Source organism: Myotis myotis, unplaced genomic scaffold (assembly GCF_014108235.1).
Source record: "Myotis myotis isolate mMyoMyo1 unplaced genomic scaffold, mMyoMyo1.p scaffold_m19_p_16, whole genome shotgun sequence".
NCBI lineage: Eukaryota > Metazoa > Chordata > Mammalia > Chiroptera > Vespertilionidae > Myotis > Myotis myotis.
This window is the reverse complement of record NW_023416320.1, coordinates 39331188-39349932: the sequence shown is the minus strand read 5'-3', so window position 1 is coordinate 39349932 and position 18745 is coordinate 39331188. Positions and strand designations below refer to the sequence as shown.

The window sequence follows — 18745 nt, the reverse complement described above, 5'->3', positions numbered from 1 at the left end:
TCTTTCTGTTAACAGTTCACACTAATGAATCAACCGCATACATTATGAAACCAGTAAATACCATATGCATATAATTGGCTAAATGGATGTGAAAGTTATATTGGAAAACTGTTGCCTATATAGACTTTTTTAAAGTGACGATCAATGGAATATAGTTCCCTCGGCCACAGAGTTGAGAGCATTATTGCCCACTGGAGGTCACTTTTACAGCCTAAAGAGTATTACCTTCCTCATAAACTCAAATTATGGTGTTGCGTATGATTTATTACTCTATTTAAAACCAAAAAAAAAACAGTAACCTTCTCTCTCTCAGCAATACACCTTCAATTAAGCCATGCCTCTCGCCACTCCCCAAATTCCTTTTTAGACAAACCAGTTCATCACTAATAGATATTTGGCCTGCCTTCTCTGATTCTAAGTTGGCAGCTAATGCCTTTCCAGATCATTGGCCTCTCTTTTGCATCCTCTGATCGAAGGCCTTCGAAGACATTGTTAAGCCCCAAAATATTTGAAATTAAATAATAAGGGCGAATGCAGTGATTTAAAATGTCTCCTACTCTTTGTAGGCAGTACAGTGATGTGCTACCAGCAAACCTGGTACCTTTTTGTAAGGCATGTCACCACTCTACCAAGACCCACACTTGAATGTCTCACTCTAAGAGACTCATGTGCTAATTGTTTTCCTGCCTGGTTTCCCCAACCTCATAGGCAAAGAGAGGTCATGTCTTCACATAGGTTCTTGCCATAGTGGGGAAGCATAATAAGAAAATGTTCAGCTTAGGGTCAGAGTTGTGTGTTTGTCAGAGTCCTCTTGTTGCTGATCCATGTCTGTTGCCTAGACAGCTAGCTGTTAGCTGGGATCCTCACCCAGCATCTCCTTACTGTCTGCTGAGCTGATCCTACTGCCTTACCTTGAACTCTGACTCCTGGTTACTTACCTAGGATCTGCCCTGTGGGTGTGTGTCGCCTACCAGTACTTTTGCTCTTTCTGATCGAGTCCTGCCTAACTGACCCTTGACATTGGCTTCTGGCTTGTTTTCTGTTCTTGTCTGCACCTTGCATGTCAGCGACTCGTTGCACTCCAAATCCAAAACTATTCATGACCAACAGAAGTCCATTTTATAGATACTATATTCTAGAGTCTTTATAAAGTCCAGGAAATATCTTTTGAATTATTGGCAGAACTGCTGATATTCAGTCTATGCCCTGATAGGGTTGTACCAATTGTTGAAATACTAGTCCTTTCCTACCATGTGGCAAATAGCTGATGGCCCATGTTTCATTCCCTGTGAACACGGCCTTGTGTCTAGGCCAGTCGTGGGCAAACTACGGCCCGCGGGCCGGATCCGGCCCGTTTGAAATGAATAAAACTAAAAAAAAAAGACCCGTACCCTTTTCTGTAATGATGTTTACTTTGAATTTGTATTAGTGCACACAAACACTCCATGGATGCTTTTGTTCCGGCCCTCCGGTCCAGTTTAAGAACCCATTGTGGCCCTCGAGTCAAAAAGTTTGCCCACCCCTGGTCTAGGCCCTCTGAGACCTCCCTCTGATCTAGGAACTCATGGATTGTTTTTGGGTCAGTGGAGTTTTCAGGACTCTGTCTTGTTGTCTGATTTATTTTTGGGTGTTAGTGTTCACGTCACACTAATTATTAAGTACTCGTAGTATCGCCTCTGCTTTCAGAGGTGTATGTAAGAGTTAAGTTCTTCAAGTGGAGGGGCTGAAAGACATCCTAAAGTGATCATTTTTCTTAAAAGATGTTTGAAAATGTCCATAGGAAATCAAGAAGCATTTTAGTTTATTCAGCACCAGCTGTATGTCTACCACTGTACTAGATGCTGAGAAGTGTTTTCTGTTTTGTAAATAAGGAAAGCCCTAAAATTGAGTGTAATTACAAGTTACAGGAGACAGGGTATATGGGAACTCTGTACTTTCTGCTCAATTTTACTGTGAATCTAAAACTGTTCTAAAAAGTGAAGTCTACTTAAAAGGAAAAAAGGTTGTAGAGACAACAAAACATCCAGAAACAACTGAGGACCAACTGCAGAACAGCATGATTAGTGTCAGAAATGTCAGAGTATTGAAAGGCTGTGGCACACAGAAATGACCAAGAGCGGAAGAATCCACCTGATTAAGCTTCTTTTGGGAGTCGAAGGCCTATTTACTGGAAGACTAAATGTAAGGGCTTTCCATATGGGGGAAACAACATGAGAAAAAAATGGAAACATGGAAGTTGCAAGAAATCTGTGGGAGAAGAAAAACTCAACTTGGTGGGAGTTCCAGGAATAAATGATGTTGCATAAGATCAAGGCAGGTGAGTACATTTTTGACAGCTGGGTTGAGCAGCATGAATTTTATGTTCTTTGTAGCAAAGAGCCGTTCTTCAGTCAAGAGGCACGGGATATGATTATGCTAGTGTCTGTAAGATCAACCTGGGAGTCAGATGCAGAACTGACCGATGATGGGAAGGAAGGCTTCTGTCATAGTAACTTGGGAATGAATGGGTGCTGGTTATCTGGATGGGCGTGACTCAAGGAAAACAACAGCGAGAGACATTGTAGAGAAAGAATCAGCAGACCTTGGTGACCAGCTGAGTTTGGTAGAGAGCAGCAGAGCAATTAAAAATATCTTTGAAGGCAGAATGAGAGCTGGGCAAATCTTCTTTCTTAAAAGCAGCCATCACGCTGGGCTAAATGGTCAGAACAGAACTTTAGGAGTCTGGAAACTGACCAAAGGCATTGATCAAATCAAGAAGTGTTTATTCATAGTCAAATCACTGACCTTCAGGAAGGAGAAGTAGGATTCTGTAGTGTCCCTACCAGCCGCTCCCATCCCCGCCCCCAGGCTCAGCCAGCACAGCAGTTCTCCAAGGGCAAGGAAAGCCATGAAAACCAGCAGTTTCACTGGAGGAGCGGCCTTGCTTGATCTGAATTGGAATGTGGAAGGACCCCATGCCCAGTGGCAGTGTGAATAACGGTAGCCATCTTGGTGGCAAATGCACAGGGAAGGCTAGCTAGCCTCGCACAGGAAAGGCGAGCCAGCCTCTTAGAGATCCTAAGCATAGTCTTGGTTGTAGTCAACAGTGGACCAACAGGCCTTTCAGAAATGTATAGCGATCAAGAATAATGAACTGATACATGCTACAGCGAAGATAAACCTCAAAAACCTCCTATATGAAATACACCAAACACAAGAGACCATCTAGTGTATGATTCCATTTGTATGAAATTTCCAGAAAAGGCAAATAATCTACTGAGTCAGAAAGCAGAGGAGCGGTTGCCTTGGGCCTGGGAGCAGGGACTGACTGTGCGTGGGCACAGAGAAAGTTTGCGTGTGATAGAAATGGCCTAGGCGTAGATGGTGGTGATGTTTGTACAACTTCCTAAATTTCTTGAAACTACTCACAGTAGATGAACCTCGTGGTACATACATTACACCCCAATAAAGGTGTTAATAGCTTTATAAGTTTCAATCCTTAGAGCTGAAGATGATTGCAGGGCCATTCATGACCTTGGAAATTTTGGTAAGTGGTCATTGATTTGGGTCAGGAAACTGCAGCAGGCACTGTGGGGTTCACTGTTTGGACAATGGTGATCGCCATGCGTTTCCAGGCCCAAGATTTCACATCTCTGCTAGGCTTCAGAATCCTTGCTTGTACCTCAAGCCTTAAAGACCTTCTCCAGCCTCTCTTGCCTCTCATTTCCAATTTTCTTAGCTTTAGCTCTGTGACCTGCCTCAAATTTCCTATGTTCGCGACCTCAGTTCCTGTTAATTACTTCTGCTCCACCCCAGCTCCTGGTCCTCAGGTTTCCTCCTGCCCAGCCCAGTAAACTGATCCTGACTTCTGATTGCTCCCTTGGCTTAACTTGTTCCATTTCTTTTCACATATTTAAAAAAAAACCTCTCTGGCATTTTTAACCCCAGACAGAACTCCAGCTCCGAGTCATCCTGCCACACTGGAGAGCCCATTCTTTGATTCTCTTGGAGGAGGGTGACTCAGGTGTTTGACATAGTAATGGTCAGTTCGAGGGACGGGATCAGTAGATAACTGAAGACTTGAGATTGAAACCACTCTGAGAAATTAGGGATAAAGATACAGATTTGAAAACAGGAATGAGCCAAAACACAGGCCTTGGGAAAACCAAGGTAAAGGGATAAAGGATGATTGGAAACCAGGAAAAGGTCAGGTTTTTTTCCCCCCAGAGTTACAAATTATAGATTTATAAAGGTGGTTTTATTTTACCTTGAATTCTCTAGGTTCGTCATGAAAACGAACTGCTTGAAAGAAAGCCAGTAGGTATGGGACAGACCAGTTTGAAGAAATTACTTAAGGTTACTAAAATCCCCAATATGAAAGAAAAGGATGTCTGATCATATTCTGGTAAGAAGCTGACTGGTCTTAGGTCTCAAGACCATCCTTCTACAAAACACAAACTTAATTATGCAACTGCCTCCCCCACTAGGTGGCAGAAGCGAGCTGTGGGAGCGAGGATCACCTTCCGCCCGGCCTGGTCACTGCTATGTAATGTGTCCTTAAACTGTCATTTTGAGAAACTCAAACCTATGCGTTTGAAATATGTAGTCTGTAATACCTAAAGTTTCCTGGAAAATAGAGGAAGGAGGGGTGAAGATACATACCTGCTGTTGATTTTTTGATAGCCAACAATTATGAATGTTTTGGGACACAATATAAAATCCTAAAATATTTACATAAAATCCTGAAGAGGAATTTACCGTGGTCATTCACAGTTTTGTCTAAGAGTTCTTGGGAAATGCTAACTATTGAAGAACCCTGAGCTAAATCATCACCCCTGTTGTAAGTAAGCCACTCTCTGGTGATAGGAGGCCATCAGAAGTCCTCTTTAAACTATTATCTTTTGCTGTAGGTTGCTTTCCTTTCTGGCCTTCCATAAATATTGAAGTTTCCTGGAGGTCTCATTTATTACCTGGGACCTAGAATATGCTTCAAAATAGCCTGAGATAAAAGAGCATGTTCAGCGAGTGTTAGAGACTTCATTAGGGTCACCAAATAAAGGTCTGCTTTTATTTTTCATATTAACATTAGCAGTGATTCCCCTTAGGAGTGTTTTTTCTTTCTTTTCATATATGTTTTACTTTGCCCTCTGGTCTGGAGATGTCTTTGGAAAGGCAGCAGACTATTGCTTTGATTCAAAGAGGAACGGACTCCCTCCCTGAGGTTTGTAAGCCCACCCAAACATCAGAGCAGCGGGCCTCCCTTGGAGCTTAGTCCTGCGATCCCAAACAGCATGTGGCTGGGTGAACGTCTCTCAAATCTTGGCCAAGAGGCACAGGTTTAATCGCTCCCCCTCAAGTCCTTGCTCAAATATTAACACTGCATCTCTTGTCAGAGAGTTCTTATTTAATATTCTAATCAAAAAGTGGCCAGCTGTTGATTCACCCAACAAATATTTATTCAGTATCTCTCTGTGCAGAAAAAAAAAAAAGACTATTGCTTTTTAAACCACAGAGGCAAGGTGCTTGGGTGTTTTGTTGTTTTAGATGAGTAATTTTCAAATTGTGATTCACTCTTTCGGTCAGTTCCATGAAAGGAGACCCTATTTTACTCCCAATTCTTCCAACAGGCTTCTCAGTTTATGTAGATGCTAGAACTCTGAGCAGGGAATCAAGTGTCATCCCAGGAAATGAGCCTCGCAACTGCTTGAAGCCTCATTGATTTGGAGGTTTTAAAATTTGACCACTTCAGTTGGGTAGTAAAGAAGCTAGTCAGCAAAACTTGATTATAAAGCACTTCAGCGTGCCATGCCCTCATTTCTGTCTTAGGCCAAATGGCGCCTCCCGGGTACGCTCTGAGGTGCGGTATATCTTGTTCAGAGCTATAAGGAAACCTATCATTCAGGGCCCATTGCGTAGTCCTTGTCATCAGGTTTATGGGCTCTGCTGTCTCACTTTATGAATGAGGCTGATCTCTGGTCTCACCTTCAGTTGAATGTATAATTGAGAGATTAATCATTTCTATTGTTTGCTGTTGGAGATTACAGGCAGTAACAGTTTTTGCCACAGTTGATGGCTCAAATGAGAATAAATCCAGAATAGAAGATTACAGCTACATAAAAGTTAATTCATTCAATAAACCTTTATCGAATGCCTGCTGCTTACAAGGCGGTGTGGTCTCCGGGGGTGAATGAGAAATGGATGCTGCCCCAAGGGCTGATCACCAGGAACAGAAGAAAGATTACTGGCCCTGAGAAATATAAGCAAAGTATTTAAGGGATTTGGGGGACAGGGATGATTTTGATTAAGAAAATTTAGCGCAGAAGGGCGCCCTCTCTAGTGGAGAGAAATGAACCATGTTGCCCTCTGGGTAGCAGAGCAAAAGGTGTTTGGTCTGGTCATGCAAGCGTGACCTGGGCACTGGGTGGGGAGGGCGAGGCTCTTCGTGGACAGACCCTTTGGTTGGGCATGGCATTGGTGTTTTTACATATTAGTGGGAACGGGCTGAATGAGAGCTAGAGATCAGACCGGAGTGTCTTGGATGCCAGGATAAAAACAATTTAGATTCCATCTAATGGGTTATGAGAAGCCATGAAAATTTGCAAACATGCGAAGCAGTTAGGGCTAATGTCCTGGCATAGGGCATATACAGCATTTGTATTAAGTGAGAAATAGTGTAGCAGAGTAATTTGAGGAATATCTTTTTCTAGTTCTAAAATTCATAAATTATATAATGCTGCCCCATCGATGATATAGTTTATTATTACATTGGGAACGTATATCCTGCAATAATACAGAGCAAATGAAAATTCTACTGTAACATCATGGGTGTTAGTTCTGCCCCTCAATTATTAGCCATAAAAAATTCCAATGTTAAGAAAATATATTTTACAAATTAGGTGATTGGATCCTGGGTCTTTTGAATGGCATTGGAAGGAACCCTAAGAACCCATCTCTTGTGTACCAGTTCTGGACCTGCCCTCCCCCAAGTGTTGATAGAAATGGAAACGCCTTCCTTGCTCCTTTGTGGAATAATAGGTACTTTCCCAGGAATAGCTGCTCCTGGAGAAGGAACAACAGATCATGGAAAATGTCTTAATTTACATTTGTAGTTTGGTTGACATTTGACAAAGGACAATGATCTTATGAAACATATTTTTGGAAATACTTGTTGAATTTTATACTCCCCCCACCTCCTGTAATTATGGCTGGAATTATGGATTCCAGGTTAGGTGAGGGAGAACAGAGACAGAGAGAAGTCTCAGGTTCTTTCCCTGGAAAAATATTTTCAGCATTATAGTAGAATACCCTCAGGAAACTGACCTAAGACTTGACCTTGAGAAGTTTAGAATCTGGGAAATGTTTTACTTACACTTGGCTGGGGAAGATTTATAGAGAAGTGAAGTGTACCGATGTACTTTTTCATACATGGGGCACCTGGGGTATATGTATAGAGGTGTATAAAATAGTAGCAACAAGTGTAATAGATATTTAAATTGTAAGACGTTAAATATAAATACATGGAATACAAATTCACAATTCTAACATAGGTCATACTTGGCCATTGGTATCTATTTTCTTTGTATATAGAGAGATTCCATCTGAATCAAGCCTTATGTTATAAGATCTAAAGTACTTAGTTCTCTTTTTCTTATTAAATAACATTTTAATGAGAGTTCAACACTTTCTTTAGTAAATATCCAACTCAGAAAGTTTGTGCAGATTTTTTTAGTAGGAAGTTTGCTCAAAAGAAGTGTCTTCTGATTACCAAATTAATTCGTTACTTTGAAGTACCTGGCAGATCACATCAGTCTCTTATTTGAATTGGTGCTACAAGAAGACATCTATTGTGCATCGTTAGTGATGCATTAAATTGGTTATTTATGTTTTAAAAATTTAAGCAGAGTAGAATCTTTTGTGTTTGCCTTTGAAGATTGCTGTTACAATAAAACATTTTGAAATGAGTACAGTTGTCCCTTTGGCTTAGTTGATGCATCACTGGAGAACCTTCATATTTTAGCCTCTAACCACTCATCTCCTAGTTTAGTGAATGTGAGAAAATTATGTAAATTACTTGACATTTGAAGGAATAAATTGTTCCATATTATTTGTATAATCACTTCATATTCATGGCTAAGAAAATAGAGAAGACTGATCACATCAGTAGTCTCAGGTTCAGTCTTCTGAACATTTGAACATATTAAGATTAAAATATACTGTTAAAAAAATAGTTATTTTATCATGTTCATCTGCTATAATAGTGGTCTCCTCTTGTGGCCACTAAGATCAGATAGCTATTTTTATAACTAGAGGCCCGGTGCACGGATTTGTGCACCAGTGGGGTCCCTCAGCCTGGCCTGACCTGCACCCTTGGCTCAATCCCTGTAGGCCAGGCCGAGGGACCCCACTGGTGCACAAATCAATGCACCGGGCCTCTAGTATGTATATAAGATCTTTGGTTAATCTCTTCCCCCCTTCCCCACTTCCCCTTCCCTCTGAGATTCATCAGTCGGTTCCATGTTTCCATGCCTGTGGTTTCTGCTCCTGCATTGAGTGTCTGCTCCCTGGTGGTCAGTGCGTGTCATAGCAGTTGGCCGGTTGCTTAGGCTTTTATATATATAGATTGGAATTATAACTAAACCATGCATTGGAAATCTTTTTTAATGTAATCTTTTTTACTTGTATTTGACCTTTTTATTTTATTTTTTCAATTACAGTTTACAGTCAGTGTTATTTTATAATAGCTTCAGGTGTATGCATAGTGGTTAGACCAGCGATTTTCAGCCTTTTTCATTTCATGGCATACATAAACTAATTACTAAAATTCTGCAGCACACAAAAAATATATTTCTTGCTGATCTGACAAAAAATAGTTACATTTTTTCATTCATTCATGCCAGACAGCTATTGTTGTGTTGGCTGTTGTCATTTTTTTTATTTGACAGTCTAAGCGAAAAGAGGTCAGTGCCCCTGACTAGGTATTGCATGTTTTACAAATTCTTGGAGCACAGTGGTTGAAAATTGCTGGATTAGATAAACATATGCTTGGAAATCTTGTTTTCAAGCTTCTATTAAAAAAATCTGTACAAATGATGAAAAGCAGAAGACCAATAATATTTTTTGCTAATCTCTGACAGAAATGAGTCTATTTGGCTAAAAGTTCCCTACAATTTACTGTTCAATCCGATACTAGTAATAATTTAACCCCAGGAATGGTTACAATTATTTGTTTAGTGACTAAATATATACTAGGCCAGATTAGCTGGACAGGTAGAACGGCAGAGAATGGGGCTCATGCTTTTTTGAATTTCTTAAAGTACGAGGCTCATCGATACTATTTAATAAAGACTCCCAGTGATAACTTCACCTCTGAGTTCCCTGAGAAAAATAGATAAAGGCACAAGCCCCAGCCATAGAGCAATCTGTGAAAGTGCCTGTGTCTTACCTACACACTGCTGGCCTTACACAAGGAGGTGATCACTTTGATCAGAGTTATTCCCACCCCTGTGGTCTAGAGCCCATCTTCTGGGATATTCTACTTCTTCTGAGACTTGGTTTCCCAGCAGTTGTCATCTACCTCTACCTTTTCCAATGGCTTCTTTCCCTCAACTTACAAATATCTCCCTCATTCTAAAAAAAGTCCTCCCCTCCACTTAACCTTTCTTTTTGAGCTATTACATGATTTTCTTCCTTTCCCCAAGTCCCACTTTCTCACCTCTTATTCACTGGTAGACAGTCAATGAATGCAGTATGATTTCCATCCCAACCACCACGTTGCCGCCAGAGTCACCATTGTCCTACTGATGGCCTAACTCCAGGGCCTGAACTCAGCCCTCGTCCTGCTCCATCTCTCTGCACGATGGCTTCTCCTCTGCAAAACTATCTTTGGCCTTGACGTATTTCCTTCTTTTACCCCTTGTCTTCTTGTAGCCTTGGTTCCTTTCAGGTCCTATGCACTTCCTTTCGTGAATTGCATTATTGTTTACATTTTGATGCCTTCTCCATCTCCATATTTAACTGACTCTATATCAGCAAGGGTTCTCCAGTTGGAGATACACACACACACACACACACACACACACACACACACACACACTAGAGGCCCAGTGCATGAAAATTCATGCACTGTAGTGGGGGGTCCCTCAGCCCGGCCTGCCCTCTCACAGTCTGGGAGCCCTCATGGGTGGGAGGCGACCAGGTAATCAGGGGAAGGTGACGCCCATCATACCTCTGCTGCTGCCACTGCCGGCAGCACAAGCCTCAGCCGGCCCTGATTACCTGAGCCTTGGGTGGCCCTGCCATCTGAGGCTTGCCTGCACCTAGGGTGGGCCCTGGGTGGCTGGGCAGCCGCTATCTGAGGTTTGCCTGTGCCTCAGGCCAGCACTGGGCAGCTGGGGGGCTGAGGGGACTGGGTGCTGCCATCTTGTGGCTGTGGGCGCCGCCATCTTTGAGGGTGGGACAGTCAATTAGCATATTCCCTCCTTGGCTGTGGGCGCCGCCACCTTTGAGGGCAGGACAGTCAATTTAGCTTATTCCCTCCTTATTGACTGTGGGCGCTGCCATCTTTGCGATGTCACTAGGGTCAATTAACATATCCCCTCTTTATTAGATAGGATTTATATATATACACACATATATATATGTATATATATATATATATATATATATATATATAGAGAGAGAGAGAGAGAGAGAGAGAGAGAGAGAGAGAGAGATTTAAAATAATTGGCTCATGTAACTGGGGGGGCCGGCAAGTCCAAAACCTGTAGTCCAGCAGGTCAGCAGGCTGGCGACCAGGCAGAGCTGACGTTGCAATGTTGATTCTGAAATCTATAGAGCAGGCTGACAGGATGGAAATGCAGGTGAAATTTCTGTTTTATGTCTTTTGGATGAATTCCTTCTTCTCTGGGAAACCTGATTTTTCTCTTATGATCAACAATGATTGGATGAGGTTCACCCCCATTACTGACAATAGTCTCCTTTACTTAAAGTTAATTTATTATAAATGTTAATTACAGCTACAACATACCTTCACAGTAACATCTAAACTAGCGTTTGACCAGGCAACTGGGCACCACAGCCCAGCCAGGTTGATACATAAAATTAAGTATCACACTCCCTCCCCAGCTCCAGGCTTGTGTTTCGTGGGATAGTTGGAAGACATATAGATTGAGGTTTGACTCTTGGTTCTTGCATTCACAGTCTGGGTTACCATGGGCAAGTTATTTAATCTCCCTAAATAGCAATACCTTTGTTTACAATTATTTTTATTCTATGGGTTTGTCTTCATAATATTCTTATTCTTTTTATACCACCCCATGTCTATTGTAGTGCCAGTTACATATATACTTGATGAGTGAATGGAGTGTGTAATGAATGAAAGCAGGAAAGAGGCTTCAGTTTTGCCTTGGCTGGTGTTGCTCAGTTGGTTGAGCATCTTCCTGTGTACCAAGAGGTCACTGGTTTGATTCCCGGTTAGGGCACATGCCCAGGTTGCAGGCTCAATCTCCAGAAGGAGGCATATAGGAGGCAACTGATTGATGTTTCTCTCTCCCTCTCTCTTCCTCTCCTTCTCTCCCTCCCTCCTCCCTTTCCCTTCTTTTCTCTCAAATCAATAAAACATTTCTTTTTAAAGAAAGACTGCTTAAGAAAAAGACTTCAATTTTGATGTCACCCAAATGGTGTTGCTACCAATAAACATGAATTAATACCACCAGCTTTCACTGTATACAAGGTTAAGATAAATTTTAAAGATTTGCTGAAACACCTTTTGTATTTTGACAAAGCTTGTGGGATGTTTTATTAACTTTTAAAAAATAGGAATTGTTATATAATGGTTTATAATGATACAGAAACACTTGAGTGTGCTATAATTATTCTATTATAAATTTGAGGGGGAAAGAGAAGGCTCAAAAGATTATAGTAACGTCAGAAAGCACATTTATATAATTCTTGTAAAGTTTGGTATAACAGACTCACAGCTAGTTAAGATGATGTATGATTGTACCCAGAGATAAATGCCTTGCAGGGTCTGTTGCTGGTGCAAGTCTAATCGATAATTGAAAAGTTGTCCTGAGATGCAAGTAGGTTCTACTCAAGTCTTTAAATTACACATTTTTCTCAATTAGAACCTGAATAGCATCACCTGTTTTAATGAGCATGGCCTTTCCCAGTAATAAGCTGCTCCTAATTGATAATGACATCGCTTATTGAACATTGATCTGCTTGTGCTATGGTTCATTAACATAAAAAACTTTAATAGCCTTAGTAATTTAGACTAAATGAAACAAAGCAGAAATTAAACCGGCTTTTCACTATAGATAGTAATTTTGGATGTTTATTCATTTGAAAGACAGTCATAATTGTTATGATTACATAAAGACCTAAGCTTCAGATTAAGGCCAGATCTGCATCATATAATATGAAATGGGGACTTGGCAGTTAGTTAACGGACTTCAGCCAATTTAATAGAATCAGTAATCCACTCTCTGTGGGGTTGAGTTCAGAGGATAATTGCCAGTTCTTTACTTAATGATTGTTCAATGTTAGGAAAAATCATCCAGGTTTTAAAAATGCCAGATGAGATAGGAAATTAATGAACCTTTCCTAATGAAAGCGGATGTTCCATGGGTGCATTTAACCTATGGTTTTCCTATACTTGTGCTGAATTTTATACGATCTCTATTAATATATAAATGTTGACAATAAAGTAATAATGGAGTTTTTAAAACTGAAAGCACTGTTAGGAACTGCCTAGATCTGTGCTGTCCAATATGTTGACCATCAGCCATATGTGGCTATTGAGCATTTGAAATGTGGCTAGTTCAAATTGGGATGCGGGCTGTAAGCATAAATTACACACGGGATTTCAGAGATATAGTATAAAAAAACAAAACAAAACAAAACAAAAAACAAATCACACACACCAGAGAATTTATAAGATCTCAGTAGTAATTTTTTTTTAGTAAATGTTGAAATGACAATATTTGGGATACATTGGATTATAGAAAATATGTTAAAATTAATCTCATCTGTTTCTTTTTACTTTTAAAATGTGGCTATAAAAATGACATATGTAGCCCTCATTATATTTCTATTGGACTGTGATGGTCTAGATAAACTTTTAAAGATGAGAAAATTGAAACGCAAAGGAGTGAAGGAACTTACCCAAACTTGCACAGCTAATCAATGGCAAAGCTGAAGCTCAGACCAGGCCACCCCGTCCCTGACACAGTTCTTTCCATCTGAGCACATCTCCAGCACACGTGGCCCCGGAAAGCCACCCAGGCACCCCCGTCCCGGAGCGCGCACAGCTGAGCGTGAGCTGGTTCCTCCAACCTGGTCATCTCAGTGTCTTGGGAGGCAGTGTTTGTTTATTTTAGTGATACCTTTAAGTTTCCACTCTCAGAAATAACTTCAGAATTTTCCAAACATTCTTTTGGTTGCAGCTTTATCACTTTTTGTGGCGGCTTTGATTTTTAGAAATAACTACAAGTTATTTGGAGATGTTGGCTAAGTAATATAATTGTATCCATAGCTTGCTTCTTTTTATTGTTGAATAGTAGTACTTCATGGTATGACTATGCCAGTGCGTTTATGCATTCTCTTTTTGATAGACACCTGAGCTGTTTCAAGTTTTTAACCACCATGAGTACAGCCGCTATGAACATTCTTGTACAATCTTTTGTGGACGTGTTTTCATTTCTCTTGGATCAGTCCCTAAGAGTGGAATGCTGGGTCATAGGGTAGGCGGCTAATATAGAAATCAAGTAGACTATGTAATTGGAAGCAGGAGATGGAGAAACTGTGTTCTCTCTGCCAAAACAAGACCAGGAGCAGACTGTGGTACTGACCATGAACTGTTCACATCAAACACTGGAGTCAAACTGAAGAGGAGCACTACAAGAACCGGAGTGCCAAAACATAACATAAATAACATTCCTGATGGATTTAAAGACCACATAAAAAACAGATTTGCACTGTTAAACTTAATTGACCGGGAACCAGAAGAACTGTGGACTGAAACTAGAAATATTGGGAAAGAATGTGAAAAGACAATGCTGGAAGTAAAAAGGAAAGAAAAATCAAGATGGATTACAGAGACACTAAAAATGGTTAGAAATGGGCGAGAGGCAAAAGCAGAAGGTGACAAAAGCAGGGTTTGAATCCCGAACACAGTTTTTCAATGACTACCACGTAGAAGTAAAAAAAACCAAAAAAAAAACCTATTGCACTAGTGAATGTAGGCAGCTAGAAGAGAACAACAATAAAGGAAAAGCAAGAGATCTCTACCCAAAGAGTCGAGAAATAAAAGGGAAATTCAAAACAAGGAAGCATATTATCAGACCAGGAGAAAATAAAGGGAAGGTGGAAATAGTGTATGTGCCGAAAAATCTATGTATAAGAGACGGTGGGATGACAGGTATATTTAAAGAGGGCTCCTCTGAGAAAGAACCTGTCATTCTAGAAGGCGAAGTAAAAGCTTCCCTGGAAGTATTGGGAAGAAATAATTCACCAGAGATACCAACAGAATTACTTCCCGCCTGTTACTAGAAGTGACTGAGCCTGTCAAAAGCCTAATAAGAATTTGTCAACAAATTTGGAAAACGAAACCATGGCCTACAGATTGGAGGTGGTCAGTATACGTCCCAGTCTTTAAGAAGAGGGGCACCAAGGGAGTGCAGTCACTCCGGGACCATTGTTCTAATTTCCCACGCAGGTAGTGATGCTCAAGGTGATGCAACAAGGGCTTCTACCTTATTTGGAGCAAGAAATGCCGGATGTTCAAGCTGGAATCAGAAAAGGAAGAGGCACTCAGATCTAATTGCGAGCATTCGCTGCATACTAGAGTCCTCCAGGGAATTTCAGAAGGTTAGTCTGTTTTATAGACCCCAGTAAAGCCTTTGAAAAGCTATGGGCTGCTCCGAAGGAGATGGGCGTGCCCCAGCACTTGATTGTCCTGATGCGTGGCTTGTATGGTGGATTGGAAGCCACTGTCAGGATAGAATATGGAGAGACAGTATGGCTTCCTATGGGCAAAGGGATCGGTCACGGGTGCATTTTACCTCCCTATTCGTTCAATCTGTATGCAGAGCTTATCATATGAAAAACTTGGCTAGGCTCAGAGGAAGGAGTGAAAACTGGTGGAAGAACTATCAGTAATTTAAGAGATGCAGATGACCCCAATGTTGCAATGATAGGAAATGGCATCTGACGAAAGTGAAAGAAGAAAGTGCCAAAGCTGGACTGCATTTGACCACCAAGGAGACAAAAGAACATGTCTACAGAAGAAATGCACAACTGTAACATAGACAGTGAAGACATTGAAATTGTTAAAGATTGCTTACCTTAGTTCACTCGGTGCAAATAGAGACTGCAACCAAGAAGCCATGGAAGTCTGAGGCTCAGAAGGCGGCAATGGAAGAATTAGGAAAGATCACCAAGAGCAAAGGTGTGTCATTGGAGACCAAGGCTAAGACCATCCAGCTCCTATTCCCCATTTGTTTATACAGATGACAAAATTGGACAGCGAGGATGGCCGATAGGAAAAAACATTTGATTCATTTGAAATATGGTCTGGGCCACCAGCGAGATGAACAAGTGATGCTAGAGCAAATTAAGCCTGAAATATCACTGGAGGCAAAAATGACAAAACTGAAGCCGACCTAATTTGGGCACATCATGAGAAGGCAGGTTTGTTTGAAAAAGACAGTAATACTGGGAAAAAGAGAAGGCACAGGAAAAGAGGAAGACCAAATATGAGTCTGTAGGAGCTGACCAGGGCTGCTGAGGATAGGACATTGTGGATGTCACTCATTCATCCATCTCTCTCTCTCTCTCTCTCTCTCTCTCTCTCTCTCTCCCTCCCTCCCCCCCCCCCTCACACACACACACACACGGGGTAGGTGTATTTTTATGTAAGACACGATTTGACACTCCCACTAATGATGTATGAAAGTTACAGTTGCTCCACCTCCTTGTCAACATTTGGTGCTGTCCTTTTAATGTTAGCCATTCTGATGGGTGTGTAGTCATAACACATCATGGTTTTAATTTGTTGTTTCCTGATGACTAGTGATGTTTAGTACTTTTTCATGTGTTTATTGGTCATATATCTTTTTTTGTGACCAAATTTTTGCCCATTGTTAAATAGGTTGTCTTTTTATTAAGTTATAGGAGTTGTTTATGTGTCCCAGATACCAATCCTTTGTCATATATGCTTTGCAAGTATTTTTCTTTTCTTAGCCTGGCTTTCTTATTCATCTTCTTATCAATGTGTTTTCATGAGCAGAAGTTTTTAATTTTGATGTAGTCCAGTTTATGTTTTTTATTTCACTATTATCTCTATTTTAAACCTTTGCCTATTCCCAATTTGTGAACATAATCTTCTTTGTCTTCATTTAAAAAGCTTCATAGTGTTAGGTCTTGCATTTAGGTCAAAGACAGACCTACAGTTAATTTTTGTGTGTGGTGAGAGGAAGGAGTCCTGTTTGTTTGTTTGTTTGTTTTACACATGGTATGCAGTTAGGAATCCTAACATGGTAGGAATACTTTGGAGTTTTATTGAAAAATCAAATGATCAAATAAGTGTGGCTCTATTTCTGGGCTCTCTATGCTGTTCCATTAACCTATTTGCCAGTCTTCATGCTAATGTTACTGTGGCATTGTATTAGTGAAGGGGGCTTTTTATAGCTTTATTATAGCTTTATAATAAGGGAATGATCATTTTTTTAACAGCTGCATATATGCCAGTATATGTACCTTCATTTTTTGCCAACATTTAACTTAATTCCATTTAATTTTAACTTAATTTACGACTGTGTACTACCATAAAAATACTACCATGAAAATCCTTGCCTATACTATATCTCTCCCCACTTGTTGAATGATCTACTCAGGGCAATTTCTATATTTGGGAATTCTGGGTTAAAGATGAGGGCATTTTTACATTTTGGTGTATGGACCCAGTCTGTCTTTTTAAAAATACGTATGTAATATATTTTAATTGATTTCATAGAGGGAGGGAAGGGGAGGGAGATAGAAAAATCAATAATGAGACTCATTGATTGGCTGCCTCCTGCACACCCCACACTGGGGATTGAGCCTGCAACCCAGGCATGTGCCCTGACCGGAATCAAACCATGACCTCTGGTTCATAGGCCGACGCTTAACCACTGAGCAACACCGGCTGGGCCCAGTCTTTTTTTTTTACACTCCCATCAGCCATGACATTAGAGTACTGTACCTGTTTCCTCTTCCTGCACCAGGAATTGAACTACTAAAAGGTAATAAGTATTAGTGAACCTGGGCCCTGAGAGGTTTGTGTATATGGTTGTGTGTGTGTGTGAGTGTGTGTGAGTGTGTGTGTGTGTGTGAGTGTGTGTGTGTGAGAGAGAGAGAGAGAGAGAGAGAGAGAGAGAGAGGCGTTTACTGAAGTTTCTTCCTCGTTTTTCCTCGGAGGTCTGTAGAAGGTCCTGTCAGCAGGTACCTCTCTGGGAAGCACCATTCCCACCTGAAGTGGCTCAGGAAGCCCAGGGTCCCCGTGCGCACCGGCTGGGCCTGGCTGTGTACGGAGGGGAGCCGTCGGCGAGGCTGACCGGGCCACTGTGCACGCCTGTGGTTACCGTCACCTCTGAGAACTCTCCCTGAACTCTGCACCGAGGCTTTCCAAAACAGCGAAAAACCCTCGGACAATAGAAGATACTATCTGGGCTCATTTCATGGATACCTGGTAATTTTCTGACATAATAGCAGCTTCGACCGCACAGGCTGCAATGCCAGTCTGAATCGGCAACAGTGAAATGCTGTGTTGTTTTTGTGCTCTCTGTTTGTACTAAACTCTTAAATGTTGAGCTGAAAACAAAGCTTGGTACTGGACCTCTTTTCACACACACCCCACGCCACCCCCTCTTCTTGGTGATGCGGGAGGAATTTTCCATTAGCTCCATCTCTCCGCGGCCAGTTTAAAGAAAACAAAAACATGCCAGACTGAACCAGGAGATAGGGCCCAGTTTAATGGTTTCTTTCCTTTAGGTCTCCTTCCATTGCTAAACGAAGCCTGATTCTAACTTATTTCGAAAGGATGAGTGTCATGAATATCGAACTGAGGGGTCAGGAGATGGACATTCTAGTCCAGGCACATCAGTAAATAAATATGTGATTTTTGGCGAATTACTTAAATCTCTACTAAATCTTTGCAGGCCTCAGTTTCCTCATCTGTGAGGTGAGGGGTTTGATCTTTGTTCAATTCCAAGATTCCTTGCTGGTCTATAATTCTTTGAATCTGTTCCAGATTTCTAGCTTTGGATAAAAAAAAAGTGTTTGAAAATCAGTAGGTTTCAAATATAGCTTAGTTTATTTATTTTTTTTTGGTTAGAAAAAAGCAAAAATACAAATTTAAAAAATATATCTAAACCCTTTAAACGACTGTTTCCCCCACCATACAAGCTGTGGCTTTCTAAATAGTGGCAGAGCAGAAGGCTGGGGGAGTTTTTCGGGGCAAACACACCAGAATTGTTCGGGGAAGTGGCCAGTGTGCCTTTTTGAGTCACCTGTTGAGAGAATGGGCAGCTATTGACAAGCCTGATTGATGGCTGAGTGACTGCTCTGCTCGCCTTCACATGGTCCCCACTGAGCAGAATCTTTGACCGCCTGCTAAACGAGGTCTGTTTGAAGTTTCTTTTTAACATTTCCAAAACGTTAATTCAGCAGGATGCCTCCGCTGGGGTTCCCCATGTCACCAAATCAGCAGCTGTTGAAATCCATTCAC

The 18745-nt window shown here is 41.1% G+C and overlaps 1 protein-coding gene across 10 annotated transcripts in view; it reads left to right on the top strand.

The window, feature by feature from the left end:
* STAU2 (staufen double-stranded RNA binding protein 2) overlaps positions 1-18745 on the top strand; it is a 223369-nt gene that overhangs the window by 139624 nt on the left and 65000 nt on the right. The window lies entirely within an intron of this gene.